Here is a 17,128-nt window from a genome sequence, read left to right as displayed (position 1 = left end):
ATTGACGCGACCAAGCCAAGTTCAGTCCTTATTGATTCCACAACGAAACGGTAACAGCGTTCGAAGCGTAGGGCAAGACAGAGGAACAAACTTCCCAAATAATTCGTTGGGCCTAACAACTAGTCGAGATGAAAGAAAATCACGGATACACACCAGATTCTGCGACAAGAACTTGAAGAGTTGATTTATCATTGAAAATAAATCTACTACAGGTTAAAATATTAGAATAGACAGTTTGGTGCATTGGTTTTGTACAGTTTGGTACATTTTTAAGCTTCCTAAACTGAAGACAATGGTGTTGCATTTTCTCCGCATTTCAGAAAGAAATCGATACTCGCCAATGAAGGGAGAAGGATTGTTGCCCCAAGATTATACTCAGTCTGCTTCTGAAACAGAGGCCATGACTGTAAATCTTGCAGTAAATTGTAAGTGTTATACATTAAAAAAAAATGGTATAATTTTTTAAGATGAACAAATACATACATGAAAGGACTCACATGCACATGAAAACAGAAGATGCAAAGCACAATCAAGTAACAAGGAGGCAACATCAAGACCATCAACTGTGTTATTATAAAAATAACTTACGACGGCATTTAGAAAAGGAATCGAGGATAATACGCGATATCTTAAATGGCGGTGTCGAGTCGGCGACCTGGTTCAAAAGCCAAAACTTGGCAGACAACTGCAAAATATGCTAAAACAATCTTTGCTCTAAAGTTCCCTTTGATTTCGTAACAGGAGGAGGAGTTCAATTTACCTTGGTTAATTTTCCTGGGGTGAAATCGGTTGCATGTGAAATCGTACTTTCCCCAGATAATTTTTTTTACACCTAGGTAAAATGGCGTCCTTTAACCACTGTTAATTCCAGGGTAAGAAAAGTACACGTTAAGTAGCTCACATGGCGGAAAAAGTTTGATTTTTGATAATTTAAACAGCTTACACTGGAAAAACTGAACCATTTACAGACTTGCAAAATGTTATTAAAATCTTTGTAAATTTTATAAAATCTTTGTACTTTACTTGTAAATTTCAATGTCTGTAAACGTGCACACTTACAGACATTTTGTAAATCTCATAGAAAGTATGTAAATTTTGTCTAATTTTGTATACATAATATCTGTAAAAACTTGGTATTTTTCTTGTAAATTTGTTAACTATTTTACAGAGATTTTATTACATGTCTGTAAAATCTCTGTAAAAGTTTTACAGAGATTTTCTGAATTATGTAAAATGTTTATAAAATGTATATATTTATACTGTAAATTCCAAAGTCTGTAAATGTGCACACTTACAGAGATTTTGTAACATCTGTAAAATCTCTGTGAATTTAACGGATTCTCTGCATAATATCTGTAAAATGTCTATATAATGTCTATAAAATGTTGGTGTTTTCTTTGTAAATTATGCAAATAATTTTCAAATTTAAGAAGAATGTAATAAAATCTCTGTTAAATCTCTGTACTTATTTTACATAGATTTCAAGCAGAACAATAAAATCTATGTAAAATATCTGTACTCCATAGATCAATTCAAAGGGCTGCAAAATGTCTTTTTTTAAAGAGATTTTGCAGTTTTATAAAATCTCTTTACAAATTAGTAAAATTAATGAACATATATTTAAATGGCTGTAGCACACTGTAAATGTGATTTACCCTAACATGAAATGACAACATGCATTGCATTTCATTCGGAAGTCGACCGTGATAAAAAAAGGTAGTCTGAAAACTGCAAGCCATAAAACCTTTATTTCAAAACAACCTGCTCTGCATGTATCATTACAATATATTATTTAAAAAAAATAAAGTATGATTTCACAAAACATGTATTTCACCCCTCTCGTTTTCCAACATAGTAAATTATAGTCTTATTAGAGACATAACATAAACACACAAATTAATATCCCCTCTAATAGTTAACAATTTAAATAATCTATCATGTTATTTAATTGTAAATCAGTCTCAACCTACATTCTAATATAGATGTACTGTCAATACATGTAGTTTAATCTGCTTAATAATACATAAACATAATCATCAAAATCCACTTGTTGCAAACATGCTTTTATAACAATTTGAAATATCTATTACATGTAGCATGTTTTAAACCTATAAGCTTTCTTCAACGGATAAAATATGTGAATGTGAGTATGATGCTACATGTACCGGTACATTCATACTTCCATGTGAGCATCGATGTATTTATATACATGTATACCTTAACGTAAGCTGCTTGATAATGTAGATCTAGTCTAAACACTTTTAGCAGTACAGTAAATGGTTTGAACCCAGGACTATCAGTAGTTCATATAGTGTGATCGTCTGGGTGAGAGTAGTTCTGAGAAGAACTGTTGTTGGTGACTGACGTTTCAACAACCTGAGCGGAAGTCATCTTCAGAGTCAAGTGAAAAGTTGTTGTCAGTCGATGATGTTATAAGTCAGGTTCGTTGATGTTGATTGGTCAGTTTAGCCGTGATGTTTTGGCTGTAAGACTCATATTAAATTTGTCAACAGTAATTGGACAGTTTGGATCCATCTATTGTCAGTCAAACTAAGTTGTTCTGTTCCGTCTTTTTGGTTTTTTCGTTTTTTTTGTGTTTTTTTTAATTTTGTTGGGGGGGGGTTTTTTATTATTTTTAATAAAAAAATTTTTTTTTATATTGAACTAATATAATTATTTCAACTTCCCCAAGGGGAAAAAAATTTTTTCCTCTGGAAAGGAAATGCCAAGAAACACCACTTGGCAGACAATGATTTAATTAATTGTCCACATCATGTCCGACCAAACTTGGCGTTTCGTCAGACATGAACAAATTTTGATCGGCCAATGTCCAATGACCAACTGTTAAGCCTGGTTTTCACAAGTGCAAGGATAACAGCTCTTACACTGTATTTCTCCGTGAAAATGGCTTCGACTCAAGCAAAAGCACAAGCGTATTTCATTTTGACAGCAAGCACAAACACAAGGATCAAAATTTGTCCTTTTTGCGCGATCATGCTTGTGCTTGCGCTTGCGTTGCTAGTGTAAACCAGGCTTTATTAATAAGGACATATGAGCCCTGCTTATTTTCATGAACAGGACTCATATGTCCTTAAAAGGTTCTTTTCTCTTGGGTGGAGACTAACATTGATTGAAAGGCCATCAACTCCCCTTGCAGTTCATAAGATAATTCAGCAATTGAATGTGGGATCTGAAATTGAATAAGGGAGAGCAGTTTGTTACAAATTGACTAGCACAAACATTTTACAATAACAACAAAATGTGAGTCAATCAGTCAGGCATACGGTTGAATCTCGATAACTCTAACCCTCAGTAACCCCCCTCTCGACCTTTTCGATTCCCCCTTCAGGTCATTTTCTTGCTAATTTTACCCTCGATAACTTGAACTCCCGATATCTCGAACCTTTTTCGATTTCCCTTGAAGGTTCGAGTTATCGGGATTCGACTGTAGTTTGCATTGTAATTTCATTGCATGTTATAGTTCAGTAATTTGTTACCATACCGGTAGTTGCTATACAACCTTTCTGTAACTCAACCAATACCTTCATTTTGAAGTGTAAGGCACAATGAAGATATACTCTTATTGTCAGTCTACAGGGACCGCTCAGAGGAAGGGGCTAGGGGGGCTTTAGCCCCCCCCCCCACTTTTTTACAGTAACAAGGGAAAGAAAATAATGAATGAAAAAACAAACGACAAATTACTTAAAATATTTCAATTCTGGAAGCCATATTATTGATTTAGTTTGTAAAGGACGATAGTAACAGCAGTTACTATAGCCAAAATAAACTCGCCTTCAACGTAGATACATAAAAAAAGGAAATGCGGACAGTTGTCTTTAAGGTTTTCGGTTATTATTTGAAAATGGTTACGGGTAGTCAAGGTTAGGCTACTACAGGATTATGCCCTTTACCAAAAACTTGGTTTTTAAGGGGACTTAAAAGCTAAGGCCTGTTTCATCGTTGGTCATTTCGATCCCACCAAATGGGTTAAGTTTATAAGATGATACGGTTTGTTTTCAAGCCCACTCTAATGGTACATGTAATTGATTTTGTAACATAAAGTGAAATTGCCTTTTCTGTTTTCATTTCTTCTGGTAACATCTCATTTCAAATGCATTTTCCGGTATTTAAGTGAATTTGAAATCCAAAATTTCACGGGGGAGCATGCCCTGTACTCCCACGGACCCCCCCCCCCAAAGTTTACTCAGTTCAGGGTTCGACTTTCAGCCCCCCCCCCACTCAAATTCTTTTTGCGCAGTCCCTGAGTCAGTCAGTCAGTCAGTCAGTCAGTCATATACATGTACATGTATCTAAATCTGTTACAGGGTTTGATGGACCATCACCAAACTGATTATGACTGTATTCTTTTAGGTACACTGTACTTTGCACGGTACGATTTTGTGACAAGCTTACGGCACGGCAGGCCTATGACACTCATAAGCTAGTTGTACGCTGTAGGTTGGATTTTCACAACACAATAATTATTTGTGTCATAAACCTGTTGTTAGCATTTCACAACCATGTCACATGCAATAAAATCATACTATGTAAATTGGCCTTTACAGCTGGTTTCCAATGGCAAATATGGTATGACAAGAATAAGCATAAGTAATGGCACACATGTACAGTGCAGCTTAGTCAATAATGGTGACAGAAGAATCATAGCATAAAGATAAACACTTGTAAGCAAAATAAGAAGAAGCACATATTCAAAGTCACAACAAAATCAACGATATTCTAGCATTTATAAGCGTACAGTAAAAACGTGCGAGTAAGAACCTTAAACATTTAAGAACCAGTTAGGCTAAAATTTGAAAATAACGCTGTAGATACCTGACCATTTTTATAAGAACATATTAAGCCTCAAATTTGGAACCAGGTTCTATTTTTTAAAAATGATTAAAAATGTTTACTTTTGGGAAATAAGTTTGGACAAAGCATTACTATGCATAAAATCATGTCATATTCTAAATAATTAGTGCTTCATTTTAGCATACATTGTAAGCATTTACCAGTATGTGGTATGCAAATTTTATACAAGGAATAGGCGGAAAACAACTTAAATCTCTATAACAATATTGAAACTTTTTTTCAGAAATTATGAACCTATTAAGAACCTTATTAACCTGAATTTGTGTTAATACCCCTTTATGTAAGAACCTGTTTAGGCTAACTGGAAAAATAATAGGTTCTTAATCGCAGGCTTTTACTGTACTCAAATTAGGGGAAAACATGCTCCTTCTTGTGTTAATGTTTATGCTGATATTATTATGATTTATTGGGAGAAGGGGTGGCCTAATGGTACATGTAAATGCACTGGACTGCTAGTGCACTCACATGTACCATGCAGTCCTTGTTTCAGCACTAACAAGGATAAGTCTGTTGGGTTCTTTGGTAAGTTGCTTCACTCTCATACTGGTACATTAGGTAGGGCCAGTGAATAATGCTGGGGGTAGCCATCCAGGATCTGGATGTCTGGGCTACAGATGTGTACTTGGCTTGTTAATATTTTTCTCTATTATGGTGAGTCATAGTGTGGACAATACAAGACAATACAGTGCATAAGTTTGTCTGCCACAAAGTGGCAGACCCAGACCTTCATACAGGGCTCAAAATAATTTTCGGACAGTTACCGATCATGTTGTCCAGCCAGACAGATTCTAGCTCGGTCATGTGTCATTTCTGAACAGTCAAAATATTGAAAATAGCACTTTTTAAACTACCACTCATTTCTGCTGTTCGTTAGATTTTTTTTTTTTTTTTTCCCCCCGCCCCCCGCCCCCCAGCCCACCAAGCACCCCCAAACCACACCCTTTACTAAGTTTGTTTGCTATTTCTTCACTGTTTTAGCTGCAGCTTTTATGAATAGATCGCTTTCTAATGCCCTTCTGGTCATCAGTTATCATTCTCAAAGCCATGTATGTGACCGGTGAAAATGACCGGCAAACTGAAACTTTGTCCGGACAAATTGTCATCTTTGCCAGACATTGTCCATTGAACGGCTGTTATTTTGAGCCCTGTTTATATAAGAAAGGGCCCCCCATAATCCAGACCCTGAAAAAAGGTGGGGATGACATCCAGGCAAGTAAACATGGCCCCTTTTGATCAATGAAGTTTTCTTCATTTAAATAAAACTCCTCCAAGTTATGGATCTTTTGCTAATTGACTACCATGGTATTTGGGCCGAAAAAAGTTCAAAGGAAGGTCTCAAGGCATTAGAATTGATCATTAATACAGGTGGTTTTTATTTGGGGATCACCATCCTCAGAGACCCAGGGGCAGTAAGTGGGGGCAGGGGAATATCTAAATGGGCGGAACAAAATCACAAAGAACAGTCAAGAACGAAAATAAGATGACTTTTCTCTCTGGTTACATACATGTAGAGTTTCAGAGAGATTGAAATAAATGTACCAATGCTCACAATGTACTTTACATGTTGAAATTAGTACTCATTGTCAGGAACAAAACTAAGTCTTGTACTTACATGGTCATAGATGCTATATGTTGCAATCAACCCTAAACATCTGTATCTGGAAATAATACAATAAGACAGACATGTTGAGGAGTTCGGTGTTTTAATTTCCACAATAAATGATAAACAGATAAAAAAAAAAATAATAACAAAATGCCAAACATACACTGTACACATGTCTGACATGTTTATGAATCGTCGAATTCGTACGACAAGTGTACGAGCAGAAAGAAACAAACAATAAAATAAATAAAATAAACCGGGTAAAGCTTACCTAGAAAATATTAAGCTTAATAAAGCCTCATGGAAACCCTCTGATGGAAACTCGTATAACTATTGTGCAAAACCTTACCTTGGAAAGACCCTTGCCCACAACAGGCGCAACGATCGGAGATCCGGTTATAGAAGACTCCATGGAGCTACACGAGAAGATAAGCTGTCTTTAGGCGAACGAAATTATCATTCTAGCGAGTAAAAAGCTTCTTAAACATGGATTTGTACACACACTTTGACCATGCTTCGACCGCTTCGACCCGTTACGAATCAACCGCCAAAAGTCAGAGCCAGAGAGGACGCCGGGATTTATTCATCTTGCGCATGATCGGTTCGGTCTTCGGAACCAGTTCTTCTCGGCCGAAGCAGACAGAAAGATAACAGGACGCGATGTTCTTTCCGCATACAATAAATAAATAAATAAATAAAAATAAATATTATGATATATATATTATAATGATATTCTTCTGGCCGGCCAAAGTTACAATAAAATATATGGAACAGAACCACGATATAACAATCCGCGATATTACAAAATCCTCGTTTTAACGAACACAATCCGAAGATCCAAACGTAAAATGTACCCCGATATTCGTTACATCGAGGTTTTCGATATAGCGAACTCTCGATATATTGGTACTTCTAAAAGCGATGTGTCACTAAAGCTTATCGAACATATAATTAATTGAAAAATAAATAAGCAGACAAATAAATAAATGAATAAATAACACAGATTTCGACTTGTGTACTTTCACAGAGTACAGAGTCCTGTTCGCAGGCTAGTTTTTCAGATATTATACAGAGCCCTGCTTATTATACCTACTCGTACCTTTTTGGTAATCTTCGATAGCATATCAGGCGAGTTTGGCAGAGCCATGGTTCGTATTTTGGCGAGACACAGCCGACCAAAATGCCCATGTCGAGACCAAACGAGCGGTACGATTAGGTATTTACCGTAACCAAATTCAGCCAAAATCCGGTTATATTTCTCGCTCTGTTGAAGCTATGCTTGCAAGGTAAGTACGCAAATTGTGTTGACTTGCATTGGTCTTCTACACTTTTGCCAAGTTCGACGTTTAAGTCGGCGTCGCATTTCTGTCGGATAATGCGACAAGACTAGTCGAACGTGCGGCAGAAATTCGACAGCCGATTCAGACGTTGAACTTCTTCCAAATCTAATTCGTTTAATTGAATTCGACACGGCAGATATGCGACGTATGAACCGGGCCTAACATGCATTTTGCAGAGCCCTGCTTATGCGCGTTTACATACATTTCACATAGCCCTGCTTATGCGCTTTTACATACATTTTACATAGCCCTGCTTATGCGCTTTTACATACATTTTACATAGCCCTGCTTATGCGCTTTTACATACATTTTAAATAGCCCTGCTTATGCGCTTTTACATACATTTTACATAGCCCTGCTTATGCGCTTTTACATACATTTTACATAGCCCTGCTTATGCGCTTTTACATACATTTTACATAGCCCTGCTTATGCGCTTTTACATACATTTTACAAAGCCCTGCTTATGTGCTTTTACAGACATTATATAAAATTTGAAGCTTTTATGCAAACACTCAAATCCTCTGTAAAACGTAGATTTACAGACTTAATAAAGAGATTTTGTCAAGTCTGTAAATTATGGTCAATGCTTCATACTCTGAGCACTAAGAATTCACAGACATTTTATAAATATTTTGTCTTATTACAAAATACAAAAAGTATGCAAAATGTATGTAAAACCATAATTTACAAACATTCTATTATGACGGTGAAAGAAGACCTTAAAATTTCTTTTTATAGAAAGTCTGTAGAATTTAAATTTACAGAAATTTAGCCAAGTCTGTAAAGGGTTCAGTTTTTCCAGTGTTATGTCCGTTTTGTTTTCTCTTTCATGTACGTTGCTTATTAAAAAAACGTAGACAGAGGTAATTTTACGAACACACATGGGGAGACTCGCCTACAGTTAGAAGAAGAAATACAAGACAAACTGGCTTCTGGAAAATTGTTCCAGACAGAAATAGCCACCAATCCTGTTAGCGAACAACGTCAACACGCTCATCATCTTGTCAAAGTAATCAATGTCTCAAGACCAGGCGAAGAACGCGAGGGTGAAATGAAAATAGCAGTTGAGGTCCAAAATCTTGAAAGTCTCGAACGCTTGTGGAAGGACTGTTGTTCTGGTCATCTGAATGCAGTTGCAGAGAAATACCTTTTGACAGATGATATTAAGGAAAGATTTGGCGTAGAGTCCGTGAAAATAGAAACCTCTGTTTTGGAAGAGGATTACTTGGCGTGCAAAGAGTTTCTATTTAAAAAGCCAAGTAAGTTGACTATAAAAATTAATTTAGATAACACGAATAACTTTTATGATAGATGCCATAGAGGGAAAAAAGCTATGTTTAGTCCGTCATTAAAGGAGTGTAAATGAGCCATGATTGTAAGTATGACCACATTGCTTATAAAACGAACACAATTCCGTTTGGTTTTCATTACCAATGTTAGTAAGTTTGTTGAGATTTGTAGTTTACCGTTCGTAGTTTGCGGTTGTTTGTGCATTTCGCAATGATTTTCATGCCATTGCGGTAATTTTCACCGGTTTTTAGACTCCCTCTAAGAGTTAAACTGCCTACAAACAGAGCGCTATTTGGCATCATTCAAGGAAATGAGATTCTTTGATTAAAAACGGACAAATTACATGTAATTATCATAATATTGTGCCGTTCGTAGACACTACGCATTTCATTCAGTTTGGCACTGTTTATCAGAATAAAATTCTGCTGGGAATCATCGCAGAGATTATTAATTTGTTCAATACAAGTGTGAATAGCTTGATAAAATGCGTTTCAGTCAAAGAGAATTTTTGAGTCAAGAGAAATAGGATTAACACTCTGCGAGCAAAGCTTCTTTCAAGACTTTTTAAAACATTTATCGGGAATTGTTCGTGATCGAAGCCGGAATCGATTTAAATGTTCTAATTTTTGTGGCTAATGTGCTCCATATTTATGATTTTAATTGCTTTCCTTGATTCTCTGCAGTGTAAATTAAATATGCTGAACCTTTCTTGTGTACGGTTCGTTTTAAACGAAGCTATTTTATTCCGAATTAAATAGCAAACAGAGTTCTTCACTCTTGCTCGTCGATCGAGTCGGACTCAACATCATTTGCAGATTTTGCGACACATTTTTTCTCGGTTTCTTTTCCAAACAAATTAAAGTAGGAAAAAAATAAAAACGTTATTTGCCAGCCTAGGCTGGACCTTATTGGGAAAAACTGTACCCTCGGTCTTGAGCACGGCCCTCTGCCTTCGGCCTCAGTTTTTCCCAATACGGACCTCCCGGCCGGCAAATAACATATATAAATTTCCTTTCATGGCATTTGGTGGAAACGATCTCGGGAGTGGTTTCTATGTTATGCAACACTTGATATACTGCTGCAGTAGGTACACATGGCCATGGTGACTGCTTTTTTCAATAAAACCCCCATTTACTTCAGACTCTTCGTTCGTCTGTCTAATATGAAGAATCTCGCGACAGGACCGAGAATTCGAACTTTTATTTCTTTAAAAAGAATTGTTTTAAAGTTCCAGGGAGTTTATTTTTTGTTAAATGTACCAAAATTCGGAGCTAACAATGGCTGATGGAATTTGCTCATCAGTTATAAAGCACTTTCAAGACGTCAGTACAGAATAGTAAGACAGTTTGCAATGCGTCTTTTGCTCGTTTTTTCGAGCTAAAAAATCATCTCAAAGTAAATAGATTTTATCTCTTTTAAGCACTTTAAAAAATACATCTACATGTAGCTAGTTGGCAGGTGAAAATTAAGCGTGCTTGACGAAACCCCGTTAAAGGCATTTTCTGCGAAATGAATTTTAATGCGACCGAACGTAAACTTCTATTTTGTTGTCACGTTTTAAGACATTAACATGTGTCATAACACAAGTTACCGCTGGCTTTCGTGTACTGCACACAATTTAAGTTGTACCTTAAAAATTAATCTTCTTTTATTGGTGACTTAAGTTTTACAGTCCATTAACATTGATTTTTAAGAAAAAAGAATAATAAAGGCATTAAAAATGATTGGATTGCTGTTGCCAATGAAAACAAAAGTTTTATCGGAAACAATAGTCTTATCAGAGCTTGCTTTGAAGATTTCGTGGTTATACAACTAATTGTATAATAATTATGTAATTTTTCATCAAATAAGGCAGTCAAATGGGGTCAAAATGACGTCATATTACGCCATTAAGGTCGCGGGGGACAGCTTAGGTTCATCATTTTGCATTTATTGAAAGCGTATGCACGAAGTGCAACGACTGACATCGACAACTCTACGACGAGATATTTGCATAAAAATATGAGCACGCGCGCGTGATTTGATGTGTTTGCGTGTGGAATTGTTTGTCTTTTTGAAAACGCATTGTTCTCACCATAAAAGCGTGTAATATAATAATTACCATTTGGAAACCGTGTTTTGATCGGGACACTTCGGAAATCTCAAAGTTTGGACTTTTCCGACAATTTTGTGGCAGAGAATTCATCGCGGATATGGAACTTCATGCCCGCCACCGCAGGGAGGCAAGCTAGGAATACTGTAGTGTGTCATAACAGAAGCGGAATTTTAAAAGAGCGCTTTTAGAAAGAGATAGAAAGCATTAAATTCAAATTTGCGCATTTAAAGCATCATAACTTGCTGGCAAACTTTAAATTAAAAAATCCGCTTCTGTTATGACACACTATAGGTATTGATTGATCAGTTATTGACAAGATCACAGAGTGTTGTCTCCTAATCGATCCGCAAACTCTGCCACAAAATCATGTTTCTCCCAATTTGTCACTTCCGAGGCTATATTACCGCCGTCAAGAGAAATCTTCCAAGTAAAAGATGACATTCATAATATTCCATCATTTCTTAACGTCTCTGTAAAATTTGAGCTTAATCGCACCCATAACGGTCGAGAAATAAGCGTTTCAAAAGATGCAGGTCAAGAAAAATTTCGCCTAATGAATTTATTCATGCTGTAGGTATCCCCCGCGACCTTAAAACAACAAAGAATCTATACTTATTAGGTTTACGGTCTATATAATCAAGTGTTATTATGGTGACCATATGATAAACTGTTACACATTAGTGAAACTTTATAGCTGTAAAAAGCAACGATGAATGCGCTTCTATAAGTGCCTCGAAACATTTTAACATTCCCGTCCATTCTTCTAAAAACACTTTTGTTTGTTTGCGGTCTTCTGTCTTGTTATAAAAGAAAAGAAGAAAGTGCAAACTTTAAGGCAGAAAAATGGGTACCTTGGGTGTGCTTTTGTTATTTGTTTGAGAGTAAAATATTCTAGCGCTTGAGAAATTTTAATCTAAGAATTGTTAATTTTGCTGTTTGGGCTAAAAGGTTAAGTGTTTTGAAGATTCGTTGAGTTTGTTGTTTTCCAGATGTATCCTCAGAGAAACTTGATTCTTCATCGCACGGAAGTTTTGAGACTGTGTCCAGTGGCTACGTGACGGAAGAGTACGGCTGTCATCTCAAGCAAGGTACAAGTCATAGGAGTCTGACTAATTTCAGTTATCAGTTAGTTCAATTTTTCAATCGTCCGATGCTGATAGTAAGAAGACATTGATTGGACTGATATTGCAAATGAAAACAAAAGTTTTATCGAAAACAATATTTTTATCAGAACTTGCTTTCGTGGGTTATTCATTTAATTTTTAATAATTATGCAATTTTTCATCCAATAAAGGCAGTCAAATGGGGTCATAAATGACGTCATATTACTCCATTAAAACAACAAAGAATCTATACTTATTAGGTTTACGGTCTATATAATGAAGTGTTATTTTGGTGACCATATGATAAACTGTTACACATTAGTGAAACTATATAGCTGTAAAAAGCAACGATGAATGCGCTTCTAAAAGTGCCTCGGAGCATTTTAACATTCCCGTCCATTCTTCCAAAAAACACTTTTGTTTGTTTGCGGTCTTCTGTCTTGTTATAAAAGAAAAGCTGAAAGTAAAAAACTTTAAGGCAGAAAAAAATAGATACCTTGGCTGTGCTTTTGTTATTTGTTTGAGAGTCAAATATTCCAGCGCTTGAGAAATTTTAATCTAAGAATTGTTAATTTTGCTGTTTGGGCTAAAAGGTTAAGTGTTTTGAAGATTCATATTGATTTTGTTTTTTTCCAGATGTATCCTCAGAGACGGCTGTCTTCTCAAGCAAGGTACAGGTCATAGGAGTCTGACTAATTTCAGTCATCAGTTAGTTCAATTTATTTATCGTCCGATGCTGATAGTAAGAAGACAGCGTGGACTCGAAATCCGGAACTCGTTGGTTCAAATCCCGTTCTGACCACTAGCTGGTGTTTTTCTTTTGGTAGTCCCGAGTTCAACTCCTCAGCTACCTTTGTAAATAGCCAAATGGTCTATCTCCTGATTTTAAACCATGTTTTGTTTATTTGTTTGTTTCAGTATTTATTTACATTGGCCCTGAAAAGCCCCAATCGGGGAGTGGTCAATTAAGTATTTTTTTTATTGTTATTATTTATCTGGATTTAGTACCTTTTGGCTTTGGACGTAATTTAATTTATGACAACTGTTCTTGCAATGGAGTCACACATGGGGTGGCGTTGTTGAATTCGTCATTTGAGCGACCAATTCCAACCTCGGCGTGCGTTAGAAGTAACGTCACACTCCTTCGTTTTTAGTATACGCACACAAATAATCCTGGACTCTTTTCTAGCCTAATGTTACCCCTATTGAGGGCATGAAAGAGAGAGTTCAGGGATGCACTACTGCGTAGGAGACCAAGTTCTTTAACGATTCGTTGATTTCTTTTCCAGATCCTTCCTTGGAACAACTAGATTCTAAATTGCACGATAGTAACAGCAGCCAGCTACAAATCAACGATCCAGCAGAAGATACTTTGTCGTACTCGACAGCAGAATGTGACTCTGTTCTCTCAGCAAGTAAGAAGAAAAAAAGAAAATTTTTTATGCATTGCATACCATGTCTGATGCCAAAAAAGAAAACAAGACAATTTACAAATGAAACGGAAATTGTCGAGCAAATAAATACTCTATTCGCCCCAGTCCCTTACAAGCGCGAGTATAAATAAGAGCCCTGCATCTCATTTCGGAAAAGTTCGCGTAAGAATCCTTATAGTCTAGGAGCCAAGTCTGAAAAATGTTCGAGTCGTTGCACCCCCCTGCTATATTTGTGAGAATAGCAAAAAAAGACAGATTAACATCTAAGTAGTGCAGAAAAATATTTTTTTTTGATGGGCTAGCGGGACATCGCTCTGAAATCGGCATTCCCGTACGGGTACCGTTTTATCCCATTATGCTAATTTTTCAAACCTGAATTGTGCCAGTGATTTTCAAATGATTGTAGACTGTCCATTTTTTCTCCAAAATACTCCACACTTGGACACAGAATAGAACATTACTTATGCATGTTTTAAGATTGCTCTGATGCCGTTTCCCTTGTAACGGTTGCTAGGAGACTTAATGATTACAATAGGTATAGAGTTAAATCATTTCAATACACTTAAAACCGTAAATAATCTCAGAGAAAGTTGTCTACCAGAGTTATGCAGCACTATTTTATCACGTTTTTGTTTAAACACATTTGAAGAAACTGTCATTAAAGATGTGAATATTGTTCATCGTGGTGTAGGATAGGAATGAACGTTTATTCGATTTGTCTCGCGATAGTGGCAAGACGTTTTGACTGCAATACTGCTAGACTTTATCAAGCAATGAGATCGATCGTTTGCACGTCGCTATTTATGCACGTTGGTTCGCTACTATTTGTGTATTTCGATCCTCATTATCATTACGACTAACGGATGTTGTTCCCTCAGAGGTCCGATTTGTAGTTGAACGGCTGTTGTGGTAAGTACCCGTAAGTATAGGGTAAAACCGCTGTAAAATTCCTGCGTGGATTTGTTGTTGGCTGTTGGTCTTGTGGTCTTAGTGAGTTTTTCTATGAACGGAGAAGGATATACGTTAGAAACAAGTACCGGCGATAAATGTTTCTTTTCTTTATATTAGAGATAACTAATGGTTTTGTTATGAGATGTTTGGCTTGGTCATATAGATACTTAAGAGCAAAGATCCACTAATACCGCGCGAAAACAAAAATAAGTGGCACAAAAGTTGCACATCAGAATTATTGATATGCCGCCCAAAGAAAGCCTATGGTAGGCCTAGAAACGTGGTGGGATTTTTTTCTTCAAATATTTCTTCAACCGGTCAAAAAATTACAAAACCGTTATGAACCCCAGTGTCTTCTAAAACACACAAAATAAACATGACTAACACCGTGTCGTAAACTTCGCACTGGCTCATTCGCATTAGATGAAACCCCGTTTTTGAGCCTAGAAATGGACTATTGAAGTGTTTATAAGTCATTTGAGTCCAATCTTTCTTCTGTAAGTTAATTGCGAAGGTCACGGCGAGCCGCTGAAAATAACTAAAATTCGGTTGCTCGTAATTCTTAATTTGGCGCTCTTTTTCGAGAAAGAATTTCTCTACCCGGTAAAACTCTAAATAACTTGAATTTCAGATATTTTGAAAGGGGAAATGCCATTCTAAAACCTAGTGTAAAAATTTATTTCGGGCTCTCTATACGCGCTGAGTGCGAACGCTCTCAAAATACTTATAATTACAAAATTATCTGTCACTGAAACGTGAACAATACCCACATTCTCCCGGCCTGAGAGTCCAAAACGTCTTCTTCTGAGTCTTTCCTCCGTTTTCTACTAGTATTTAGATGTAATCTACAGCAGAAGCTCCCTGTTAAGATCATCCTGAACACCATATCTTCTAAATATCGAGGGTAAAGCGAATTTCGAATCCTATCGCCATCTTTAATAGCGATCAGTCTTCAAGCGTGCTGTCGACAACTTCAGTACATCTCCGTGTTGACATTCAACATTCGACCACTTTCAGGTCTGCCATGATATATTCCCATCTCTTGTTAAACAACCGTCGAATAAATATACCCTTCTTGTATCAATCCTTTGATTTCTCGACCGAAACGCCGGTCCGTTCAGTTCTTCATGGTCGGAAACAAACCAGACAAACTGTTGTTCTCCGATGACATGTTGACTAATTTGAAACTTGCGTGTCACGCAATCGCTTTCGTACTAGTCACTCGGTAGGTTTTTGCTCACGATTTCCATAAATGAAATAAAAAACACGATGATTTGAAAGATCAGGACGTCTAAATTAATTGTTTTGTGTTTAAGGGGAAGTGGATGGAACGGGTCGAAATGAATTTCAACTTGAAAAACTTTGCCGGAATTTTTCAAGTTCTCATTAAAGTTCTCGCATTTTTGTTTCCAAAACCGATCATGATTGTTCTTTTAAAAATAACCCAGCCGAGTTGTTGAAAAAAGAACAATTATGATCCTTTTCGGAAAAAAATGTGAGAACTTTAGTGAGAACGTGAAAAATTTCGGCAGAGTTTCTCAAGTTGAAATTCTTTTCGACCCTTTCCATCTACCTAAAACAAGTAGGGGGATTATGGCACAGTTTCGACGAAAAACAATCAAAATAGAAGCCTCTACAGCAGTTGTTTTACAATATGCAAACAACCAAAGGTTAAATTAACGGCAAATCATTTCTGAGCGGCAACGCCGTCTTGTCCAAAATAATATTGTTATCGCAAGTGCTGAACCCACTCCATCACCCCTCCCCCTCTCCGCTACACCTCACTGAAGGCACTCAACCCCCCAGTTGGGGGGGGGGGTTATTCGGGATTTAAAGTTACGGGGATGATCGAAGGATTTTTTTGGGTTTGAAATTTTCGATTCCGGGATTTTTTTGGGTAGCAAAATTTGGCAAGTATTTTATTGGGTGGCTTGATTTAACTAGGGATTTTTGGGGGTATTACAAACAATCTCAAAATTCGTGGCAATGCTTTGACCACATAGTTCTGTGAATAAAGTACAAACACTCAACGTGTTTCTAATGTGTGTTTTTTTGTGTGTTATATCTTATATTCTCCCTTTCTGATTTATTTCGTGGCTTAGAAATTTGAAATGGGATTTTTTGGGGGTTGGTTTTTGGTCCAGGGTTTTTTTTGGGTTTTGTTGGAAGCCTCAGGGATTTTTTGGGTCATGATTTTCGCTCCCATTCGATCATACCCGTCATTTGAAATCCCGAGTACCCCCCCTGAGCTCAACCCAAGGTCCAGATCCTTACTATCCTTGCTCTTTTATATCCTTTTGAAGACAAAATAAAACTTCCTTTTCGCTACCTGACGAAATAAAAACGTGTATAAACCATCAATAAAATTGAGGATGTTGCCTTTTTTACGTAGCTCAAGAAGTGACACGTATTTCTACTTTAATTAAATTTTCACTTTC

The 17,128-nt window shown here is 36.7% G+C and overlaps 1 protein-coding gene and 1 long non-coding RNA gene across 2 annotated transcripts in view; one reads left to right on the top strand and one right to left on the bottom strand.

Moving 5' to 3' along the window:
• Positions 1-17,128, top strand: part of LOC144640816 (uncharacterized) — a 142,805-nt gene that overhangs the window by 105,982 nt on the left and 19,695 nt on the right. The gene's annotated exons all lie outside the window — the stretch shown is intronic.
• On the bottom strand, positions 2,775-7,049 carry LOC144640826 (uncharacterized). The gene is made up of 3 exons (XR_013568447.1): positions 6,825-7,049; positions 6,485-6,530; positions 2,775-3,190 (listed from the first exon to the last, which is right to left on the bottom strand). It is a non-coding gene; the product is annotated as an uncharacterized LOC144640826 (long non-coding RNA).

This window comes from Oculina patagonica, unplaced genomic scaffold, assembly GCF_052425735.1.
Source record: "Oculina patagonica isolate OP01 unplaced genomic scaffold, crgOcupat unplaced5, whole genome shotgun sequence".
Classification (NCBI taxonomy): domain Eukaryota; kingdom Metazoa; phylum Cnidaria; class Anthozoa; order Scleractinia; family Oculinidae; genus Oculina; species Oculina patagonica.
This window is presented reverse-complemented; position numbering and strand designations above follow the sequence as displayed.